Genomic DNA, 19,895 nt, shown 5'->3' with positions numbered 1-19,895 from the left:
TTCCATCAAGTGCATATTCCTGGCAGTGGTCCCATGGCCCTGTCCTGTACATAGTCCCCTGTAAATTCTGCCCGTGCCTCTGGCACCTTGTAAATTGCGTGTTCATATCTAATGTGTTTTTCAATACAAAGGCTATTTTCATATATACCTTGTGTGGTGTTCTTTTGTGGGGGGCCCTGGAGGTTGTTGCTGGTGGGTGCGTGCGCAAATGCTTTACACATCGCCGCCAAGCTACCAAGGGGATGAGCAGGGGTTGTCTTGGCGGGTGACTTCCTTACCCTAACTAGGAATGGTGGTTTCTGCCTGGCCTTGGCGCAAGCCTTGGCCAACCAGGGACCCCATTTCTAACAACGACTCACTCTCTACTGCTCTCTACTACTCACTCTACTACTTACTCTCTACTACTCTCTACTACTCACTCTCTACTACTCACTATCTACTACTCTCTACACTCACTCTACTATTCACTCTACTACTCTCTACTACTCACTCTCTACTCTCTATTACTCACTCTCTGCTACTCACTATCTACTACTCTCTGCTACTCACTATCTACTAATCTCTACTACTGACTCCCTACTACTCTCTACTACTCACTCTCTACTACTCTCTCTCTACTACTCACTCTTTACTACTCACTCTCTACTACTCACTACTGCTCACTCTCTACTTCTCACTCTACTACTCTCTACTACTCACTCTCTACTACTCTCTCTCTACTACTCTCTCTCTACTACTCACTCTACTACTCACTCTCTACTAGTCTACACTACTCACTCTCTACTACTCTCTCTCTACTACTCACTCTACTACTCACTCTACTACTCTCTACTATTCTCTCTCTCTGCTTCTCACTCTCTACTACTCTCTAATACTCACTCTTTACTACTCTCTACTACTCACTCTCTACTGCTCTCTACTACTCACTCTACTACTTACTCTCTACTACTCTCTACTACTCACTCTCTACTACTCACTATCTACTACTCTCTACTACTCATTCTACTATTCACTCTACTACTCTCTACTACTCACTCTCTACTCTCTACTACTCACTCTCTGCTACTCTCTCTACTGCTCTCTACTACTCTCTACTACTCACTCTCTACTCTCTATTACTCACTCTCTACTCTCTACCTCTCTACCTCTCTCTACTTCTCTCTCTACTAGTCTTTACCTCTCTACCTCTACCTCTCTACCTCTACACCTCTACCCCTCTACCTCTCTCTACACACACACATATACACATATATATATATATGCATATATATGCATATGCATTTATACATATGTATGTGTAAATATATATATATATATACTAGCAGCCCGCCCCGGCGTTGCCCGGGGGCAGAAGGGGGCTGGGGGTTGCATTGTGAGCATTTGTTTAGTCCCGGCCGGCACCCCCGCCAGACCCCACATTGCTTATACCACCTCCCGCCTGCCTCCCGGCAGCCTCCCGCCTCCCGCCTCCCTCCTCTGCCTTACCTCAGCCGCGCTCGGACTTAGCCCCCACTCCCGGGCCCCCACCCGCCCTGACATTGCCCGGACCGCCTCCCGCCTCCCGCCTCGCCTTACCTGAGCCGCCGCACCACTCCTCGCCGCACGTCACTCCTCGCAGCACGTCGCCGCTCGTGACCGCTCCTCCCTGACTGTCGTCATCACGCAGGTGTAGGTCGCGGTCAGTGCTACGTCGAGGCCGGCGCTTGTTTTAGGGGAGTACTTTGTTTTTAAACTTAAATTTTTTAATTTACGTTTATTTTTTATTTTATGTAGCCTATGTCCATCTACACACCCTGAGGATTACAACAATGTATTGGGTGTGTGGATTGGCGCTGTGGTTCCCGAGTTTACCTTGCCAAAAGGTTTCTGTTCTCTCTTTATAATAGTAGTATAGATATATATATATATATATATATATATATATATATATATATATATATATATATATATATATATATATATATCCGCTTCACAGTCCCTCCCCACACTCTTGGGAATTAGGTAGCAGCACTCCGGGGTACAGTTTCAGGTTTTATTGATCAAAACGCGCTTTCGGCACTCGGCCTTCGTCAGTGTTCAGAGTGACAGTGCCGCGCAAGGTTTACAAGTACTTAACATGCAACACGTGATGTTAACCTAGACACAGAGATAGGACCAAAGTAATCCTCATGGTCGCCATCTTTGAATGGGTAAAGTAAAGTCAATGTAGATTACCGCTCTATGTTACCAGCAGTACACAGCTACATATATGTGAATAAATTAAATTAAAGCATATGAAGAGTCAGAAAATTCATCCCTCATTATCCGCTTATAACATAATGCCCACAGATGGGCTTGCATCTGTACAAAGTTCACAACTTCCCCATTCTTATTCGATGGAATTACGCCCTGAATGGGCTATACGAAGTTCTAAATGTAGATACAGTAACGTGTTGAAAAGTACATCTCCAAGGCAATGCATTATTAACATATATAAGCATATATGAGCAGATTAGAGCAATTTCAGGCCAACCAAACAATATTTACAATATTTACAACTATACAGATCAGTCCACTTCATACTTCTTTCAGATCAAATGGACTGCCAAGTCTTCATGTATATTCAAACCTGTTGGTATCTTGCTTTGTAGATCGATAATGTAGCGCGACTCTAGTCGTCTTAGTTTGCGTAACCTATCACCTCCTCTTACATGGGCAGGTCTAGCCAGACATTTTGATCAAGAGCATAAACGCAACAGGGATCTGTTGAAGTACTTTTGTCTGGATTCCGTCCCTGCCCATGTAAGAGGAGGTGATAGGTTACGCAAACTAAGACGACTAGAGTCGCGCTACATTATCGATCTACAAAGCAAGATACCAACAGGTTTGAATATACATGAAGACTTGGCAGTCCATTTGATCTGAAAGAAGTATGAAGTGGACTGATCTGTATAGTTGTAAATATTGTAAATATTGTTTGGTTGGCCTGAAATTGCTCTAATCTGCTCATATATGCTTATATATGTTAATAATGCATTGCCTTGGAGATGTACTTTTCAACACGTTACTGTATCTACATTTAGAACTTCGTATAGCCCATTCAGGGCGTAATTCCATCGAATAAGAATGGGGAAGTTGTGAACTTTGTACAGATGCAAGCCCATCTGTGGGCATTATGTTATAAGCGGATAATGAGGGATGAATTTTCTGACTCTTCATATGCTTTAATTTAATTTATTCACATATATGTAGCTGTGTACTGCTGGTAACATAGAGCGGTAATCTACATTGACTTTACTTTACCCATTCAAAGATGGCGACCATGAGGATTACTTTGGTCCTATCTCTGTGTCTAGGTTAACATCACGTGTTGCATGTTAAGTACTTGTAAACCTTGCGCGGCACTGTCACTCTGAACACTGACGAAGGCCGAGTGCCGAAAGCGCGTTTTGATCAATAAAACCTGAAACTGTACCCCGGAGTGCTGCTACCTAATTCCCAAGAGTGTGGGGAGGGACTGTGAAGCGGATATTATGGTCGGGTGCACCCCCGACGAGCAGGCACCAGCCTGGGAGTGCGTCTGGCAGGTGCAAGTGTAGCTGTGATATATATATATATATATATATACACACATATACATACAAATATAAACATATATAATCTGCATATCTATATAAATACAAATATAAATGAATGCATACATATACATAAATGCATACATATGCATGTTATTTACATGAAAGTTTTAAAAACACTAATAAAAGCAAAGCTAAAAAGCCACCTCATTACAAACAGAATGGCTTTAACTTAAACGAGGGCGAGATCTATTGCATTTTCAATGCTTGTTTACTTTGGTTCCATCAAGAAGGCATTCAGATGTGTCACACATTTGCCATAAATTCTGAATGTTAGCACTCTAGTTGCTCATTAGATCATTGTAGTAAAGCTACTACTCACCAGGGAAGTCTGCTGCTGGTATTCAAAGTGCATGTTTCAGTCTGCATGTCAGAATTTTTTAATGAAATAGAAGAGGATTTGAGAAGTCACTCAAAATGTGCCCTAATTTTTCTTTCTGAAGCACTAATCATACTTTCTATGGCAAAATGAACCCCCTCATTTTGTTCCTTTTTAAATTAAATGTTTTCAGACTTACCACTTCATTCCAATCAAGAAGGCTTCTGGTGTGCAATACTTTTGTCATAAGTAAGACTGTTAGCGCTCTAGTTGTTCTTTAGAACACTCTGGGACATTCTGTCATTGGGCTATACTTGGGCTACATCTGGGTGGTATTTGGGCTACATTTGGGCACTTTTGTCTCTGGTGGCCATCTTGGGAGATTGCATGTCAGAATTGTTTAATGAAATAGAAGAGGATTTGAGAAGTCACTCAAAATGTGCCCTAATTTTTCTTTCTGCGGCACTAATCATACTTTCTATGGCAAAATATACCCCCTCATTTTGTTCCTTTTTAAATTAAATGTTTTAAGAGTTACCACTTTATTCCAATCAAGATGGCTTCAGGTGTGCCATACCTTTGTAATAAGTAGGCCTGTTAGCGCTCTAGTTGTTCTTTAGAACACTCTAGGAGGCTGCAGTAGAACACAAAGGAATCAACTGACAGTCTCTGTCCTTGGATGTACATGTTTTACTGAAAATGTCAGACTTCATTCTCACATGACTGAGAAAGATAATGTGAATTTACAGGAAAATATGCTTTCAGTTTAGCTTATAGATCCCCTTCCAAACCACTGTGGGAAAAGCATGAGATAATAGTTTTCTTTCAAACATGATTCATGATATCCCAGCAGAAGGCTTTTTCATATGGTAAAATCACCTTAGAACACACCACAATTCCTAAAATGAGTATGGTACCATCAACAAATGATTTATAATGTACCTAAAGTCCTAAAACCCTCTATTAACTACAATGCTTTTTAATGAGGTGCTATCATGTATATTGGTCCCAAGATGGCTGCCAAAACTTCTTGGATGAAGTGCTGACAGCCAATCAGATCTCACGCGTACCCCGCGATAAAAAAAAAAAAAACATTTTGGGGCCTGGGGGGTCCTTGTGGGACCCCCTGAGCAGGCCTAGGGGGCCAGGGTGCTGCTACCCTGCCCCCTTTTTGAGTTCTACACGTTTGTTTTTCTGCTTTCCTGTGCCTCAGTCTACCGAGGTACAAGATGGCTGCCAACAATTTCTGTTTTGGAGTGTTGACAGACATTGGCAGCCAATCAGAATGCAGCTCGTACTCGGGAAGGTACAGAGTACTGTAAGCTTACAGTAAGCTTATATAGATATATATGTGTTTTTGAAGTTAATTTTCATAAAAACCACTGGAGCAATTTTCACCAAATATAGAAAAGGCACTTCTGCGTACCAGTCCCTACAATTTTGCAAAGTTTGGTGTAATTCCATTCAGCGGTTCGGGCTGTAGCCGTGTCTGAACGTCCTATGGAAATTAACATAGGGAAAACACGTTTTGGGACCCCCCTTTTTCCTCAGCCCCCGCTTGACGAATCCCCCCAAAACTTTCAGGGAAGAAGCAGAACTGAGCTGGCCAAAATTTTGGAAAATTTCACGTAATTTCCTCAATCGACGCCAAAGTTATTCCCAATAGAATGTTGTGGATTTCCTATGGAAACTAGGGCCTAACTATATATACCTACTGGCTATCGCCAGTAGGTAATATATATATATATATATTCACTGAAAAAACCATAGGTTATAGACCATATATAGTTAGGAATTAGCATTTACAAAACCTTGAAAATTCACTGAAAAAACCATAGGTTAGAGACCATATATAGTTAGCTGGACATTTTATTGACATAAAACCAATGAAATTCCATATATAGTTAGTTGCACTAACTATATATCGCGCACCCGCAATCCACTGATGATCATGTCACATATTACATCATTCATGGTCAGTGACATCACTGATGACATCACTGATGACATCTCAAATGACATCACTGATGACAACATCCAGTGACTGCATGTTTCTCTAAAGTTTAAATATGTCTTACATATTGAAGAATGAGTGGATTTATAAGTGTCTGGATGAAGGATTTAGTAGGTGCATGACTGACTGTATGAGTGAGTGAATAAATGTGTCTCACAGAGTGCATGGGTTAGTGACTAAACTGTCTTAATTTGTGCATCATTATGTCTGTTGTTCAGTAAACTGCTGCATGTGTTGATCATTAGCTATATGATTAACTATATGGGTTATTGATTGGTTGCCCAAGTATTTGTATGGGAGACTGAGAGTGTGTATGGGTGGCTGGGAGGTGTATGACTCTGTGCATAGATGTGTGAGCAGTTGATTCACTAGATGTATGGGTTCAAAAGTGCATGTGGAAACAGCTGTATGGGCGGTTGACTGTGTGCATGAGTGTATTGGTGAGTGAATGGATATCTCAGTACTACATGTCAAAGTAAGTACATATGTAAAACACAGTAAATGTGAGAGTTGACATATATAAATAACTGTGCATAACAGCCAGTGAATGTGTGAGTGGCTGTATGGATCATTGTGAACTCGTATCCAGGATTGTATAAGAGAGTAAATATGTGTTAGTATATGTTTGAATAAGTAAGGTGTGTATAACTGTATAGTTGAGAAAATGGAGGTGTGATTGATTCTTTGCATGACTGACTAGGTGTGTGTGTAACTTCCTGGATGAGTGACAGTCTGTGAGTGTCTGTTTACACTGAGTGTATCTAAGGTTATATTAGAGTCTGAAGAGGTTCATCGTATTATCACATGAATGATGTCATCAGTGATGTGATCAGTAATGTCAAATGAGATGTCATGAGTGATGTCATCAGTGATGTCATTTGAGATGTCATCAGTGATGTCATCAGTGATGTCATTTGAGATGTCATCAGTGATGTCATCAGTGATGTCACTGACCATGTCATGAATGATGTAATATGTGACATGATCAGCAGTGGATTGCGGGTGCGCGATATATAGTTAGTGCAACTAACTATATATGGAATTTCATTGGTTTTATGTCAATAAAATGTCCAGCTAACTATATATGGTCTCTAACCTATGGTTTTTTCATTGAATTTTCAAGGTTTTGTAAATGCTAATTCTTAACTATATATGGTCTATAACCTATGTTTTTTTCAGTGAATTTCAATGGTTTTTTAATAGCAAATATCAAAAGCTTTAAAATGTATTCTTCTTTAAATCGAAAAATATATTTTATATGTTTTTAATACAATTTTTTTATGTATTTTTTTTATTATTTTTTTTTGTTTCGCTCCCGGTCCGCGAACCGGGTAGCTTCCCGTTAGCTCAATTTGCTGCCGCGACCCGGTCCGCGAACCGGTAAACGTTCCGTTTGCGCAACTGCCGCGTTAGAAAACAACATCGTGACGCGTCGCGTAACCGCGACATATCGCGTTGTCGGGTAATGCGTCATATGACGCGCCGCGTTAGCGCACCCGGAAGTGCTCCGGTGCGCGAAGCGAGGTGCGAAGCGCAGGATCCCGGAAGCGATCCGGGGCGCGGCGCGGAGCGCGTAACGTAAGCATAACAAGTCATGTGACTTGTTAATGAAACTTTTCATTGGTTCATTTCACTTTTGGTTTCCTAATGATGTAAGGCTAGGTCATGTGACCTAAAAATAACACTTTTCATTGGTTTAGAACTATTTTTTTTCCCAAATGATGAAAACCCCTCCTTGTTTCCTCACTCTGACTTTCAACTTTGTGAGAGGAAGACCTTTTTTCATTACTTAGAAATGGCAAGTCTTGTAGCTGCACCTGGTGCACCCCCACCACCTCCACCGCCTCCTAGGAAGAGAGGACCACCTCCTCAGGTTATTGTTCAGCAAGAGGAGGAAGAAGAGGAAGAAGAGGAAGAGGAGCAAGAGAGGCAGTTTTTGCCTGAGGAGCCTAGGAGGTCCCATGTTAAGGAAAATTTAATTTGGCAATTTTTCAAATATCCCCGGGGCCAAAAAAAAGTTAATGCCCGGTATGTTACTTGCCTTATCTGCCAAAAAGATCTGTCCAGAGGGACAGATAAGAAATATAGCTATGGTAATTACACCATGCATCGCCATATGGAGAGGTGGCACCCAAATAATGATAGTGCTGCGCAGGTACGTGACCTGCAGGATAACCCCCCTCCTGTGGCCAGAAGATCAAATGTAGAGGCAGTGATGGGACCAGAGGCGAGGGAGATGGTCCCAAATATACAGATGAACTTTGGGAGCGTGAAACAACTGTGCGTTTACTGTGGCCAATTGATTTGCTACAGGGAAAGTAGCATACATTTAATCAATGTAGCTATTGAGAATCATAATTGTCCAAAACGCCCCAGAAAATAAATTATCTTTTTTTGTTTGTTGCTCCTGTTGAGCCCTTTATAATGAATCATTTTTGTTTCTCCCCAAAAAAAACAAAAAAAATATAAAACCGTTCAAAAAATAAAAAAAAAGTAAAAACATGTTCAGAAAAAAAATAAAAAAAATATAAAACAACAAAAATAATAAAAAAAAGTTCTTTTCAGAACTACCTCCCCTTTATAAAAAATTGCTAGAATGTTTAGCACTCTGGCAACCTCTATTTCATTTGATTCGCTTCCCGGTTCGCGCGCCGGTACGCGAACCGGAAGCGAACCAGAATTTATTTATTTTTTAAAAAGAAGAGTAAGTATAAGGGAAGGAAACAGAGAGTAATGTTAAAAGAAAGACAGCTAGAGGGAGTAACATAGAGATACTGTTTAATAGATCTATTTACCGAAGAAAAGATGGAAGAGGGTATAATTGTGAAAAACAAAATAGATAAGGAAGTGAAAGAAAAAAAGGAGAGTAGAAGAATAATAAACAAGAGTTTCTTAGAGAATGTGAGTGAATGTTCAAAATAAGAAGAAAAACAGTAAAGGATGTGGAATGAGAGGTAGGGATAGAACTGGACTAAAAGAACAATCCTGAGGGAAAGTGTTAAGAAAACAGTGAGCAAAAGTAAATAGGAATAAAACAAGATGTATGATAGTGACTAAGGTTAAAACATGTGGAATAACAGAGAGAAAAAACAGAAAGCAGAAATGAAGAAGTGACAGAAAAGGAATGATTGAAACAGCAAAGAAATGTAAATAACATAGGGGCATATTATGAACACAGGCGATAAAATTATCGCTGCTTTTATCGGCGTAAAATTGCCGCTAAAGCTGCTTTTGCGGCAGAAAACTGCCGCTAAAGCCTCTTTTCTGCCGATAAAAGCAGCGATAATTTTATCGCCTGTGTTGATAATATGCCCCTTAGTGTGTTTGAACTACAGGGAGAAAGCATAATGAAGAAGTAGTGAAAGAGTGATGAGTCAGATATAGTGAGAGTAATAGAGACGGAGTGAGTGAACAGGAGTGAGGAACTATGAGAACAGAGGGACTGAGATAAGGAGTGGAAGGAGTAGAGTAAGTAAGTAATAGAAAAAAGAATGAGGGAAGTAGCAAAGGCAGGAAACTGACGGTTAAAGAAATGAAGCAGTGCAACTAATAGAAGTTAAATGTGATAGAAATGTAATGAAAAGAGTACAAAACACTTACCTTATAATTGTCGTTAACTTAGTCACTTGTTATTTTTATACTTTCAATCTGTGAAAGAAACAACAAAAATTTGAAAAATATTAAAACATGTATTTAAAAATTAGAAAAGACAAGGGAAAAGATTGACAATCATCCAATTTTACAAAGAAAGACAGTTAGAGATAAACATGCAGAAAAAATAGAGAAAGAACCGGTGATAGACAGTCGGAGACAAAAAGAAATTGAAATAGAGTAAATTACTAAGAGAAAAAAAAGGAAGATACTTTCAGTGACAGAAAAGAAGGATAGAAGAGAAAACAAAATTGAAGTTGTGTAAGCTACTAAAAGAAAGTGAGTAAGGTAAACTATATAAGGAAAGGGTGAATAAGGAAAAGAGAGTGAGGGAGAGAGGAGACAGAGGAAGTGAAGGAAAGAGTGTTACATACAGACTGAGTGAGGCATGTTAGGAAACACAGGTAATGTATTGGAAAAACGTGCATTTTTTTTTTGCTCATTTCACAATCACATCACTTGTGTTTCCTTTGCTTAGGTATCTCATTGTGCAGAAGTAGTCTAGCATATGAAAGAGTACGCAGAAGGTGAGCACTGTATGCAACAACTTTGACACTTACAGAAGCCTCAGCTTCTCCATGCCCCCTACACAGTCCTAAATATATACATTTTAAACTGACGGTATCTTGTTGCAGATGAAGTGACGCCTATCTTGCAACATGGTGCATCTTTTGCACTGCTGCTGCGTCACAAAAGTGACGCAATGGCGGTGCAAAAGAGGAGCACGACCATCATAAATCTGCCCCTAACATTTTAAATGATTGATTCAAGATGCCGATAAGGTGTGGCCTATCCAGAGATTTGTTTGAGGTGAGGCCTACTCAGAGTTTGCTTGGGGCATATTTACAAGGCCTTTGAGTCACTTTGATGTTATTTTCCCCCATTTAATTTAGGTCATTTCCCCGTGGTGCAAGGTCCTTGTAAATACGCCCCCATGTGTGCTTGGCAAATTTAGATTTTGTTTCTTTGAGTTACATAGCCATGTTAAAAGTGACGCAAAAATGGTGCAAGGGCCTTACAAATACGCTTTCATGTGTGTTATGGCATTTTAAGTCACTTCCCCATGAATGTGGGTAAATATTTGCTTTACTTGATGTGTTTAAAAACGTTTTTTTGAAATCAATTAGGTTTCTTGATATGTACTGCTAGAGTTTCATAGGTTGCTTGGGGCATATTTACAAGGCCTTTGAGTCACTTTGATGTTATTTTCCCCATTTTAATTTAGGTCATTTCCCCGTGGTGCAAGGTCCTTGTAAATACACCCCCATGTGTGCTTGGCAAATTTAGATTTTGTTTCTTTGAGTTACATAGCCATGTTAAAAGTGACGCAAAAATTGTGCAAGGGCCTTACAAATACGCTTTCATGTGTGTTATGGCATTTTAAGTCACTTCCCCATGAATGTGGGTAAATAATTGCTTTACTTGATGTGTTTAAAAACGTTTTTTTGAAATCAATTAGGTTTCTTGATATGTACTGCTAGAGTTTCATAGGCTGCTTGGGGCATATTTACAAGGCCTTTGAGTCACTTTGACATTATTTTAGCCATTTTAATTTAAGTCATTTCCCCGTGGTGCAAGGTCCTTGTAAATACGACCCCATGTGTGCTTGGCAAATTTAAGTACTGACAGGGTGTGCTTCTACATAGGACCTGTGTTGTGTTTTCAAATTATGACCAGAAAATCGTTTAAAAAAAAAAAAAAAAAAACGCTTTTCACATTTATGAGAAGGTCATAACGTTTTTTTAAGTCAATTAGGTTTCACAATATGTACTGCTAGAGTTTCATAGTCACTATGATGATAATGATATACATTTAGAACTGTGTAGGAGGCATGGAGAAACTGAGGCTTCTGTAAGTGTCAAGGGAGGTGAGTAATGTACATTGCTCTGTTGCATACAGTCCTCATCTTCTGCGTACTCTTGGATATGCTAGACTACATCTGCACAATGAGATACCTAAGCTGAGGAAATACAGGTGATGTGATTGTGAAATGAGCAAAAATATTTGCACGTTTTTCAATTATATCACCTGTGTTTCCTAACATTACAAATCACATTGTGCAGATGAGGTTTAGGCCTGTCCAGGGAGACAGAGGAGGTCTGGCCTTTGTTCAAGAGTGCAGTGGACATGACTCACTTCGTTGGTAGGCCTGCACATGTATTATCTCCTCTGTACTCTTCAACAAGCCTAAATTTCATCTGCAACCCTGAGAAGGCCTCACCTCAAACAAACCTCTGGATAGGCCACACCTTATAGGCATCCTGAATCAATCATTTAAAATGTTAGGGGCAGATTTATGATGGCCGTGCGCCTCTTTTGCGCCGCCGTTGCGTCACTTTTGTGACGCAGCAGCGGTGCAAAAGATGCACCATGTTGCAAGATAGGCCTCACTTCATCTGCAACAAGATACCGTCAGTTTAAACTGTATACATTTAGGACTGTGCTGGGGGCATGGAGAAGCTGAGGCTTCTGTAAGTGTCAAATTTGTTGCATACAGTGCTCACCTACTGCGTACTCTTTGATATGCTAGACTACATCTGCACAATGAGATACCTAAGCAAAGGAAACACAGGTGATGTGATTGTGAAATGAGCAAAAAAATGTGCACGTTTTTCAATTACATCACCTGTGTTTCCTAACATTACGAATCACATTGTGCAGATGAGGTTTAGGCCTGTCCAGGGAGACAGAGGAGGTCTGGCCTTTGTTCAAAAGTGCAGTGGACATGACTCACTTCATTGGTAGGCCTGCACATGTATTATCTCATCTGTACTCTTCAACAAGCCTAAATTTCATCTGCAACCCTGAGTAGGCCTCACCTCAAACAAACCTCTGGATAAGCCACACCTTATCGGCATCCTGAACCAATCATTTAAAATGTTAGGGGCAGATTTATGATGGCCGTGCGCCTCTTTTGCGCCGCTGTTGCGTCACTTTTGTGACACAGCGGCGGCGCAAAAGATGCGCTATGTTGCGACATATTTACAACTTAATGCATCTAGGCAGATGTGTCACGCTGTAAAGTCCTGCGCCACATGAAACCTGTGTCAGGTTTCATGTGGGCGTTTTGTTGCAGGGTGGGCGTTCACTTGCATGAAAGCCCTGTAAAACTAACACAGTGAAATTTACAAGATTTCACTGAGTCAGCTTTATGGCATTGCTGAATCAAATCCTTACGCCTGTTTGAAACAGGCATAAGGAGTGACGCACCATGCAATGTGTGGCTTGCACCTGTGCATTGCAGGAGTCATGTCGCGCTTGCGACGTGATTCCTGCAATGTGGCACAGATGCATGACGCATCTGTGCTGTTTTTGCCCCATGGTGCTCCGTATTGTAAATGCGGCACACCATGGGTGGCAGAGCAGCGGCGCACTTTAACTGGTGCATCCCTGGGGATGCGCCAGTTAACATAAATCTGCCCCTTTACATTTAAGTATGAGCAGGCGACACAGAGTCGGTGAGGCTTAACCAAGGTTAAGAAGAGATGAGTCCTGTTCACTGAAAACTTGGACATAGGCCTCACCTCCTCAGCATCGCTGGACATGGCTAAATAATATCTGCAAAATGTTACTCTTGTTAAACAATTTTACTAATATAGTCTCTGAGATTTGTCTCTTACTCTGCAACATCTCATTGTTGTTCTCTTTCTTTAAAGATAACGACAACATCAACCATGAGTGATAATGAGCAATCTGTTGATCTCGATCTTATCATTGAACTTGTCATTGAAACGTCAGTGGAAGTAGATCCCTTGGATGATTTATATCCTGTGGATGATGAAGAATATGATTAGGATGCTGATTTGTCAGAATTGTATGACATAGGGTGGGCAGCTGACCTGCTCGAGCCTATTAAACTATAAAGACTTTTAAAAATAAATGTAAGTTACTGGAAATGAAAAGTAACCATGTTAACCGTTTTATTTAAAATTAAATACAACTTCAAAAACAGCTTGTGTGAAGTGTCTTTAATAAAATAGTGAAATATGCTAATAAAATTAGTTCAGATTCACATATAAAAGTGCACAGGTCAAATGTAGAAGCATTCCATTTCTTTGCTACTATTTGTGAGTTTTAAATTTGTCAATCACTAAAAATTATTGTATGTAGAATTGAGAACTAGTGTGTTAATTTTTTGACGACTGTTATTGATTTACTGTTTGGTAATAGTGGTTAATAACATTTTTTATTATATTTTACCACAGATTCAACTGCAGATCATTTCAAAATTAAAACATGCCTTCGAGGCAAAGGAGGAGAAAGGCTACAAAACGTCAAACACAGCAGCTTACTACATGCTTGTAGCAGTCCTCTACAATAAAAACTCGTCAAGTCACCAAAAAAGCTCCGGGTAAGACAACGAAATCTTTCCTAAGAAACATTTCCAGAAAAAAAAGTATCACTACAGAACATGTTTTAGTCCAGAAGAAGAGAGTCAATTTAAACAGGAAAGAAAGGCCCCTTAATAAAGTTAGTGGTAGTGCCGGTAGAAGGCACAATCAATTTAGGATAACAGGATAATTGTAAATTTGATGAAAAATGTAAAGAAAGGTCAACAGAAACTGGCTTTTTATAAGAAAAAGAAAAATGTTGAGAAAATTATTGATCAGGCTTTGGAAATGAAGTGAAAGTTATTTATTTTGGTAATCAATAGAATTAGGAAACTAAACAAGGCAATTTATGAATTCAAAACAAATAGTAGATGGAAGAGAATAGTTAATCGTACAAATTTTTGTGAAGTATTTTCAGGAGAATGGATGTATAGTTCAAGTTGTGAGGCATTTTTCAATGAGGAGAGTTACTTCCAGGACAATGATTTGGTGCATGCAGTTGACACCAGTGGTCGAGCATATGAGGTGAAAGACGGTTGTCCAGTTGAAAAAGAAAAACTTGTGTCAACAGAGGCAGAAGAGGTGTTAGGTGATGAAGTTTTAGGGAGACGTCCTAAGGGTCCAGTGTACACCTGGAAGTGTAGTAGGATTTGCAGTGTGCGACAGGATTCCATCAATTTGCTTTGTGATTTTGTACGGACATTTAATAAGAAAAGTTTAAAACAGAAAATGAAGTTGTTGTAGGAATTAGATCCATGCAGAGTGAGAGAAGTGACAGGTTTACATGGTCATTCACTGGCTTGTCTTTCCAGGAGAGTATGCCAGAGTGTTTTTTATCATTTCAGGATGCTAGCAGTCCATCATAATAAAGTGAGGAAATTAGTGAGAATGTTGTATTTTGCTAAGAGTCCAGCAATTAAGCTTAAACAATTAAGCAGTGCTCTTTTGCATGGTTCTGAAGTAGATGTGAAGAATATTTGTGAAGAAATTGAGTTGTGTTACTTTGCAAGTAAAGAGGAGAATGTTGAAATTGACCCAGAAGAAGAAGGTAATGTGGAAGAGAGTGTACAGATTTCCAGTACAGATAATTTTCAGAAGGAAATTGACACGTTTCAGGTGAAATCAAGTGAGAGGCTTAATTTCACTTGTGTGTGTTGTCGACGCACTTATTATAAGAATCAGACTAAGTGAGTGGATTTATATGCAAAAAGTGAAAGGGAAAATAATAGTGAATGGAAGGATTTCGCAACATACTTGATGGTAGAAAATTGTTTTGATTTGGGATCGGATCAACGTGTGTGTACTTATTGTTGTAACAAATTAAATCAAAACCGGATGCCTACTAGAGCGGTTCATAATAATCTGGAATTGGTTGACATTCCTTCTGAATTGAAGGATTTAAATACTTATGAATCTATTTTGATTCAAAGTGTCCATCCCTTTCAGGCTATTGTACGAATGGAGCCAAAGACAGGGAAATTGCTTCCATCAGTTTTACAGAGAGGATTAAAGGGAAGAGTTGTTTATTTGTCTCTAGATTTGAAGAAAAACATTAATAAAATTGGAGTAGAGAAAGTGGAAGAGGAACCTCTGGTTATCTTAGTAAATTGGGGTTCCGACAAAGAGTAAGAAAATCTGGCAAGATATAGTGGATGTTAGGAAAGTCAAAAAGGCAACATTGTATTTGATGAAAAACAAAGAGTACTACAAGAATGTATGTGTTGCAGAAGAGGAAGTAAGTGAAGAAGAGGACAGCGATTTGTGTGCTGGACAAATTGAGAAAGTAGAAGCCTCTAAAAATGAAGAAATATATGAACATTATAGTGTTCATCCTTTGCATTCCAAGGAAGTCATGGGGAATGCTATTGAGTTGTTTCAAATGAAACAAGCCAAAGGGAGTCCCATTAGTGTTTGGGAGGAAAGTTTGGAAGCTCGGTGTTTCCCACAGCTATTTCCAACAGGTCAAGGAGGAAGATATGATGAGCGACCTGATCAAATTCCTGCTTCTGAATACCGGACTTTACGATTGTATGCAGAAGATCCTAGGTTTCGTCAATGCATTCCCTATTTGTTTCATCTACTATTTGAAAGTGATCTGTCTGGACTGTCATATGCAGTGAACCACATCTTGAAAAGTGGTGTACAGATGCAAAATATCTCGGCAAGGGACTTTATGGATAAAGTTAATGTGCAAGACAGTATTTTGGATTCTCACCTGATTAATCTCATGGCATGTCAGCGTGGTACTAATGAGTACTAGTACCGTCGACATGGAGATTTAAAATGTATGCTGAGGAACTTAGGAACTCCCACATGGTTCCTCACTCTCAGCTGTGCCGAGTATGGCTGGGAAGACTTACTTGAATTTCTACGAGAGGCAAATGGAAACATTGAAAATATCGAATTCAAGACACCAGGAGAACTGTGCTCTTTGGATCCAGTCAATGTATGCAGGTTCTTCAATCATAGATTTGAAGCTATGATGTCTTTCATTACGAACAAGAAAAATCCACCTCTTGGAGAGGTGTTGGATTTCTTCTGGAGAAAGGAGTATCAAGCAAGAGGTTCTCCTCATATACATATGCTGCTATGGATCAAAGATGCGCCCAAATTTGGAACAGATCCGGATGACTTAGTGATGAGTTTCATAGAACAGTTTTCTACATGTGCTGTTCCAAAGACAAAGGAAGACAAAAGCCTAAGAGAACAAGTTTTACGCTTTCAAAGCCATCGTTGTGGAAAGTACTGTCGTCGTAAATTCAGAAACAAGGACAAGTTCTACACAAAATGTTGTTTCGGCTTTCCATGACCGGTGATTTCTAAAGGAAGAGTGAACAGTTTGATGTCTTCGCTGCGACATAATGTGACGAGGAAATCACCCAAAAATACATACAATTTGAAAAGAAACGAAGAGTCCAAGTACATCAACGACTACAACCCAGTGATTTTGTCCATGTGGAATGCTAACATGGATATACAGTTTGTGGCTGACTGTATGGCTGTGGCTCGGTGTGTGACATCTTACATCACAAAAAAAGAAAAGACAGAATTGAAGGATATGTGGGAGGACATTTCCCATGAAAAGAGGTACAGTTTCAGTCTGAAGATGTTGTCGCATCGAGAAATCGGAGCTTCCGAATGTTCTGACCGGTTATCTTCAGCAAGTCTCTATGCCAAATCTAGGAGTATCATTTGGACGAGTCTTGGTCTTGCTGCAACGCGTAATCGAGTTCAGAAAACTGTACGGGAAATTGAGTATTTGGCGGAAAAGGAGCCAAACAGTACCGATATTTTGAAGACCAACATATTGGATACATATTATCCAAATAGGAGCAGTCACCTCGAGAATGTTTGTCTGTATGAGGTTCTACAAAATTACATATTCAAGAGGAACATCAAAGAAGATATTGATAAAGGAGTGTATGCTGTAATTGGAAGTGAGGGATGTCTGGTCAAGCAAAGAAAATGCCAATTGGTAAATCATCGAAAATTGAGTGGCGAATCTCCTGAAAGAAAAGAGTTTTTCTATTTAGCTCTTTTGCAACTTTTCAAGCCTTGGCGTGCAGAAGAGGAACTGCTTGGAGATTTCCTCTGTTACGAAGACTCTTTCAATGCAGCCAAGGAGACCATAGAATGTCCTGTTTTTCCAAAATATCTAGAAATGTTGAATGCGGAAATCGAGCAGGAAGCAACAATTGCAGCCGAGATTGCTAGAGACAGTTCTCAGGACAGTCAGAGTTCTGTTTCATTGAGTCAGGACCCACTAGGAGGATCAGTTATCGAAAATGAAGCTGCCACTGCCATGATTGAAGTGGAAAGAGCCATGGCACATGCTCAGGAGGATGCGGTTAACTTAGAAGATTTGGAAAGACAACTCAACGTTGAGCAGAGGAAAATATATGACGAAGTTATCAACCAAATTGATCATGGATTAAGTCATGAGAAGAAATAGTGCTCATGTAAGTCGTTGAAGCCTGCCCGACTGTACGTGAGTGGAGAAGCAGGAACTGGAAAAAGTTTCCTCATTAAAGCAATTTCATGTTATTTGCAGAAAAGGACTGAGTCATCTCTGTCTTGTGTTGTCACCGCTCCAACTGGACTGGCAGCACATAACATTAAAAGTATTACTTTGCATCGTCTACTGATGCTGCCAGTGGAGCATGATAACAAATTACAATACCACAAGTTATCTGGAGATGCTTGTTGTGAAGTTTCAAGAGTCTTGAGGAAAATGAAACTTCTTATCATTGACGAAGTAAGCATGGTTTCCAATGTCATGCTTGCCTTTGTGCATTTGAGAATGCAAGAAGTTCTTAAAACAGAGTATGATGTGTTATTTGGTGGCAAACACATCATTGTTTTCGGTGATCTTCTGCAGCTGACACCAGTGAAAGGACAACCAGTGTTTAAACTACTTACACATGAAGATACCAGGAAGTGCCTAGAGAGCATTGGCAACGTTAATATATGGTTAAACTTCAATTATGCTGAACTGCGTGAAAATATGCGTCAAGCGAAGGATGAAGATTATAAGAATATTCTACAAGATGTTAGAATCGGAAAAGTGACCGAGCATGGGAAAGAAGCTTTACATGCACGATTACTGTCAAATTTGTATCCAGAAGAGGACGTTCTGCCAGAGAATATTTTTCGGAAAATTACTGAGAAGAAATCTGGAATATGTTTGATGCCAACTCTTGCAGAATATGCCATCTTCAACAACAAAATGTTGAATTTAGAAAACCAAGAGATTGTGAAACTGGAAGCTATTGACAGAAAAGAGCTAATGGGAGCAACAATTATTTTGTCTGAGAATTTGAAATCTAAATTGGATTCATTAGAGAAGACTATATCTAAAACTGCTGGTTTTGAAAAGACTGAATGTGTGCTTAAATTGCCGTATCATTTTGAGAAGGAATTTACATGTTGAAAGAGGTCTGGTAAATGGATCAATGGGTAATGTTGTTGATTTTGAGAAATACAGAAATAGAGATTGAATTGAATTTTTAAAAATTAAATTTGATGGCATTGAGGAAGTACAGCTAATTGGTCGTTGCTCTGCTAGGTTTTTGCTTGTAAAAGACTTATATGTTCGCCGTAAGCAGTTTTCTGTTTGCTTGGCATATGCGGTGACAATCCATAAATCACAAGGTTTAAGTGTAGACAGTGCATTGGTGAATATTGGCAGTTCTGTGTTCAAGGAGGGTATGGCATATGTGGCATTGTCACGAGTCAGAACTTTATCGGGATTGTACTTGATTGAGTGTGATGTCACAAACATTTGTGCGGATCTAGATTGTGTTAAGGAATACAATAGGTTAAGAAGAGAGTATGCGCCACATTTGCCTCAATATCCTTTCTTTGAGAAACGTGTGGTAGGCCAGAAACGAAGAAATGTGACCAATAGTAGGGAGGTTGTAGCAAAAAGACGAAAAGTCGATGAACCCGAAATTATAAGCAGAAAGAAAATGGATTCTGTTGAAGATGTTGTTGGTTTTCAATTAGGAAATAGTTCTGGTATCAACTGCTATGCTAATGTAGTGGTTAATGTTGTCTTTTCTCTAGAAACTTTAAAAGAACAGATTGTGATCAATTCGGATCAAAGTTTTTGCTGTTTATTGAATTCTGTGTTAGAGAAATGTAGCACTGATAGAACAAAAATAGAAAGTGTGTCTGAAATTCGAAATCTGTTAGACAAATGTTCAGGTCAAACGCAATTCTCTCAAAATATTCAGCAAGATTGTCAGGAGTTTTTAATGTATATGCTTGATGTATTGCAAGATGAAGGTGTAGATGTAGATCATCTGTTTGGCCTTTCTTATCAATGGTAGCATGACTGCGAGAACTGTAGGGTATCAAGTACTACTAGTGTAGACTCAGAAAGATTTATATATTTAACTTTGCCAGACAGTAAATCAGTGTCCTTTAATAAGCTAGTAAAAGCAGACGATCAAAACATGGAGTGT

This window comes from Lissotriton helveticus, chromosome 5_1 (assembly GCF_964261635.1).
Source record: "Lissotriton helveticus chromosome 5_1, aLisHel1.1, whole genome shotgun sequence".
NCBI classification, from domain to species: domain Eukaryota; kingdom Metazoa; phylum Chordata; class Amphibia; order Caudata; family Salamandridae; genus Lissotriton; species Lissotriton helveticus.
Note: the sequence above shows the minus strand (reverse complement) of the source record.